Raw genomic sequence first — 6,021 nt, 5'->3', positions numbered from 1 at the left:
TTCTTTTACAAGTTTAATTAAAATTATTTTCCTAGTTGAATTAGGATTTTCATTATTTTTCATTTCCTAGTTAAATTGTTTTTCCTTTCTCAAGTAGAAGTAGGTTTATTATTTATTTTCCTAAAAGGAGTAGGAGAAATTCTATTCCCATAAATTCTCTTTATAGAGAGGTTTTCTCTATCATTTTACCTACTAGCCTAGTGTTCTTGTGGAACTTAGGTTTCATGGAAAATTTGTAGTAATTATGTGTTACAGTGCTTCTAAACTTAATTAGAGAGATAGAGAGAGAGAGAATCATCTTCGCCAGAAATGATAGAAGCGGAGCAACAAATCGAAATTGATTTCATTGCCATCATCATCTTCATTTGCGGTGGTCAAAGAGCCATCACCATAGCTAGGCTTTAAGTTTAAGAAGATGATTTTTAGTGTTTGGAAGGTGGGAAAATAAGGAAAAACCTAAGAAAATCAACAAGAAAAAGAAAAAGGGAGAGAGGGAGAGAGAGGAGGCCAGGTTAGGTGGCTGTGTTAGGAGTTAGGAGTTAGGACTTAGGGTTTTGATTTTGTTATTGGTTTCAAATGTAAATGTGTAGTCTAGGTACCTAGTGGGTTTACACATTAAGACTCATTTAATTGAATAATCTAATGGTTCTTTACCCATTTAACTCAAATGTTTAATTGGGTAGGTTAAGACTTACCCAAATTAAATGGATAATGGGTGGGTTAATGAGTTTGGTTAAAAATTGCCACCTCTAGTCTTAGGTACTTCAGTGCTTGATCTAATGAAACATTACTTGAGAATGGAACCATTGCTTATTTTCCCATTCATCGGATCTCTTCAAAATAGGGAATACTCGTTAGCAATTTGCCTTATTACAAATTTGAGTCTCAAGCCCTTGGAAAATCCCACACTCTCATCCTCAAAATTATCTTAGTACTCTTGTAATGTCTCAAAAAATAGTAAGTCACTTTCCTATTCCAATTCCACCCTTTGAGATTGTTTCTCTCGATTTTGAAATGCTCATTTGATAGTTTGGGGGATTTTGTGAGAAACCAAATTCCAATTTTTGTTTATGTTTGATGTTTTATACCAAATCTTAGGTAACAAGTTGTTACTGGGTATAATTTACTTTACTACTAATATTATTTTTTTACCGACTACCTTGATATTTAAGATTTATTATAAAATTGCTGTGAAAATATTGTGGGCATGTCATTCTTCATTATATAAACCAAATAACAAAGACAAATAGAGAGGATTGGATTATAGGCACATTTCCATAAATAGAAGTTGTAAAAGGAGGCGGGGAAGAGTATTATTAATTTTCGAAATCCATGACAATGAAAAGGAGGAAGGCACCCAGAGAAAACAAATGGAATTGTGCTTGCCCACCCCACTCCAAGTTGTAAGTTGTAACATCAATTGTACTCTAATCTAAAGTTGGACAACAAATATTTTGTTCCACAGTTATCGGAAGTTTCTTAATATTCAACCCAAATTTGCAACAAAAAAACAAAAAGGAAGAAGAATTTTCAATTAACTTTCTGCAAAAGACGATTCAAAATATACTTAATTCTTTGCGTGTTGGACAAAAGTTTAAAAAATAGTGCAGTTAGACATGTACAAGCTTCCAAATGAAATAAAATTCGGAACTAATTTTGTGTGTGTGTGGAAAAGTTCCCATCAATTCCTTTTCACCATTTGTTTTTTTAATGGAATAACAATATACTTAAGAGTTGCCCACGGTTTTTGGTTCCTCGATTAATATAATTTTCTATATTGATCAGATAAAAAGAAAAGGGGACAGAGGGAAAAAAATGAGAGGTAGGGGATGTTTCCAATGTCTGGTTGGATGTGAGAAAAGAGGTGGAAAAGAAAATGAGGTGATCATTTTTCAAACAAAATTTAGCTACAAAATTAGTAATCTAATTAAAGTAACAAACTTATCTCAATATCTTTTTATTGAAAGTAAATTTTGATAAATCCACCATTAGATTACATTTTTTTCTTATATCCTTTATGCTTGCAAAATTTATAGAAAATTAAAGATTGATAGCTATGTCATCAATAAATTATTTAAATTGCAAGTTTTTGTAGTTTAAAATTATGCATAAAATATAAAACAATAGATCATATAGTAAATAAAATCTGATGACAAAATTTTTGACATGTTTATTAAAAGTGTAAAGAACATGTAAATCAATGGTTAGATTTTCAAAATATGTAGTAATATTTATTTTATTAAGTAAGTTTGTAATTTTAGGTTACAACCAATTTTGTGATTAAACTTTGTCTTTTTTTTTTTGGTGGGTTTACTGTTTTGCATTTTCTTTTCATTCAAATTTATAATAAAAAAAGGGAGAAAATTGATTAAACTTTCAATGTTTTAATTGAAAACGAGTCCAAAATTTGAGAGATTTGTCTTTAATTTTTCTTTAATTTTTATAAGCTCATAAATGAAATTTATTTTATTTAGTTAATTTATACAATATAATTCAATTATGTAGGTTCCAGTTAGCTTAACTGGTAAAGTATCTGATGGTTGAATAAGAGATTCAAGGTTTAATCTTTGCCTACACCAAATATTAATTGGTATCTTGATCTAATGATAAATAGCTAGCAGACATTATATAGTTGAAACTCTCAAATTAATATTTACTATCATATACTTGTGATGAAGTAAATTTTTTTATTGTATTTGTTATATATATATATATATATATATATAGAGAGAGAGAGAGAGAGAGAGAGAGAGAGAGAGAGAGAGGAAAAGAATAAGTCAATCAAATACTTTGTTAACAAGTTTGGGCTTATTTCATAAGAAAATGAAATAATTTGAGCATGTAATTTAACATGGTATTGAGTTCAAGTTTAGCTTATATTGAAAATAAAATAAATTGAAACAAAACCAGAATTTTTAATACTAGATTCAGGGTTGCTCATTTAAGTTTGATCTATGTAGTTAATTTGTTAAAAGATAAAAATATTAAAATAAATAATAATAAAAAAATAGAGAAAAAAATACATAAGTAATAACATAGTTTTGACCATATATATATATAATTTAATTTTTTGTGTCATAACTCATAATAAATATACTTATTTAAAGGATATAAAAAAAAATCATAATAGAATAAATATAATAGCTTCAATATCACTTAAACACATAATAATTTAATGTTTTTTTTAGAGAGAACCTATGATGTCCGCTCCTGATGATAACTCTTCATCATTAGACCAAGACACCAATCAGTTTTTGGTGTAGGCGGGAATTGAACCCCATATCTCTTATACAACCATCAGAAATTTTATTAGTTGAGCTAACTGGAACCCACAATAATTTAATGTACTAATTATACAAAATCATGGTGTTCAATATTTAAAGTATTATTGTACTATTATAATTTCGTCAAACATATTGTAAAAATTGTTTCAAAATTTTAATTAATTTTTTCAAATGGTTATAAATCTCCTAAGCTACTTCTTGAACCCCTCCCCTCCCCCCTCAAGCCCAGTACTAAGCGCAGTTGTCGCAGCAGCAATAATAAAATAGTGTTTTTTTTTAGGGTAAATAATAAAAGGGTCTTATTAATATGTGTCCTTAAGGATTATTCCTAAAAAAAAAAATCCCAAAATGCTAACAATGTACAAGACCCTCGATACAATTAATGTTGAGGTATTGTTCCTCAATAAATCAAACTAAAAACTTATTCTATTCTCTCTCTCTCTCTCTCTGCGATGGTGATGGTCATGGGATAGTTATAGATTGGCAAGGTGGTGGTCTATAATGGGTCTGCCATATGGCCAACTTTGATTTCAAATGGGTCTTCCATGATTGTCTTCCTTTGATGATGGGTCTTCCATGACTGACATTGTGAAGGTGAACGGTAGCTGTATGAGAGAGGTAGAAAAATCAGAGAGGCTAGGAGAGAGAGAGAGAGAGGATGACAGTGGTTGCTTTGTATGAGAGGAAAAAAGGATCACAAAGACAGGATGAAAAGATTGAGGGTGGAAGAGAGAAAAATAATATAATAATGAATAAAATAAATTTTTTAATGAAAATAAAAATAGTAAATTTGATGCACGAATTTTTTACAGTTAATTGGTTAAAATAGTTTTTTTTTTTAAAAACAAATTCGACTAAAATCTTATCTAAGCTAATGTGAATGCTCTTAATCTAAGGTGCTATCACACCAATTGGGGGTCATTGGCTAATTCAATAGGTCTTCAATTAAAACTTTAAAAGATAAGTTATACAAAAATAGTTAGAATAATACACCCATATAATGGAAAGTAGTTGAAAGAAAAGTACCAATATCATACTCCTATTTGCGTATTTTGTTATAATATAAAAAAAGAAATAAGTAAAAAAAAGATATAGAAAATACAAAAAAGGAATGACATAGTTTAAGTGTTTATTCCCAGAGAAAATTATTATATATTTTCGGAGTACCTGTATTACAATTATGCACTTACTTAAAAGATTAAAATAAAAATAGAATGAGTATAATAGCTTCAAATATATATATATATATATATATATATTCAAACACATAAATATTTATATTATTGTATTATACATAATCTTGGTGTTAAATACTTGAAGTACTGAAAATACTCCATACTATTTTAAATTGGTCAAACCTACCGTAAAAATTGATTTCAGAATTAATTTTATTCCAGAGGTCTTTAATTAAAAGATAAGTTGTACAAAAATAATTAGAATAATAATTCACACGCATAATGGAAAGTAGCTGAAAGAAAAGTAGTAGTAATAATAATAATATAAACTAGGTTTTAGTAGGTTGTACTAAAAATTAGTTTCGTATTTTCAATAAGTCGGCACCGTCTGTGTACAAACGTGGTTGGAGAATTCTAAATTGTGTTCCAAAAATTCCACGTACAGAAAGAAACAACCTATTTATCTTCTTCTTTCCCATCAAAAAAGAAAAAAGAAAAAAAAGGGACAAATTATTATCTTCTTAAATTTGTCTTACTTGACGTGCTCCTCTATCATACGATCTCAACCCTTGAAAATTATTGGGAACCACGCAGTTGATATAAGTGGACGGTGTGGAAAAAATTATGGTGTGAGCTTTGTCTTGTTTGGCATTAAGTATTGTACATCTTTTTTAATACCTTTGCATGTCATGGTTGACTTTAAGTGTTGTGACATGAAAGCTTCATGACATGAGTTAGCTACAAAGAATCCAAGATAGACAGCAGGAGGAGGGAGAGGGGTAATGGCTTTTGGATTTGACCATTTCAACTACAGGGACAGAGAAAGGACCAAAGGGTGTGTGAAGTTTAAGTTAAACTACGCACCCCATATCTTTGTGGGATGGGAATATATTAGTTAGGATTATATTTATTACATCAGCGATGCAAATACTTGTTCTTAGTTTAACGGTGTCCAGAATATTAATGTATATGATACAATTATGTTTTTATTTTTCTAGGGTTTTATTAACTAATATCTTTACGAAATTATTTAAGAAAATTATTTATAAAAAAATAATTAATTTTTTTTATAATTGTTTCAAATTTCAATGAACCGTTTCTAAAAATGGGCATACATTGATCCAACTTTTTTTTTTTTTTCCTTCCGATAAATTGAGATCAGAGGAAAGCTTAGGTTTGAACTAGATAATAAGGTCGTCATCATAATTTACTATAGTAAAAAATGATAGTTTATATAATTTTTAAATAAATTTGTTTAGGTGTTGGATGACACACATATATTCTTCTGCTAAATAGTTTTGTAGAAGAAAATCAAATAAATACTTTATAATTAGAGTTCCAATCTCTTATTTTCCCTCTTTGGGGTAATATATATATATATATATATATTTTTTTTTTATTACATAAAATTATAAATTTGTCTCGTTATATAAAAATTACCCACAAACAACTCCCTTTATTAGAGTTTTTACAGAAGTTCAGAATACAAACCCTTCCTAGCACATCTTTAAGACCCCACGGCCCAACTCATGTGCCTAATTGTCTCCTTATTTTTTTTATGA

This window comes from Castanea sativa, chromosome 3 (assembly GCF_040712315.1).
Source record: "Castanea sativa cultivar Marrone di Chiusa Pesio chromosome 3, ASM4071231v1".
Lineage (NCBI taxonomy): Eukaryota > Viridiplantae > Streptophyta > Magnoliopsida > Fagales > Fagaceae > Castanea > Castanea sativa.
Note: the sequence above shows the minus strand (reverse complement) of the source record.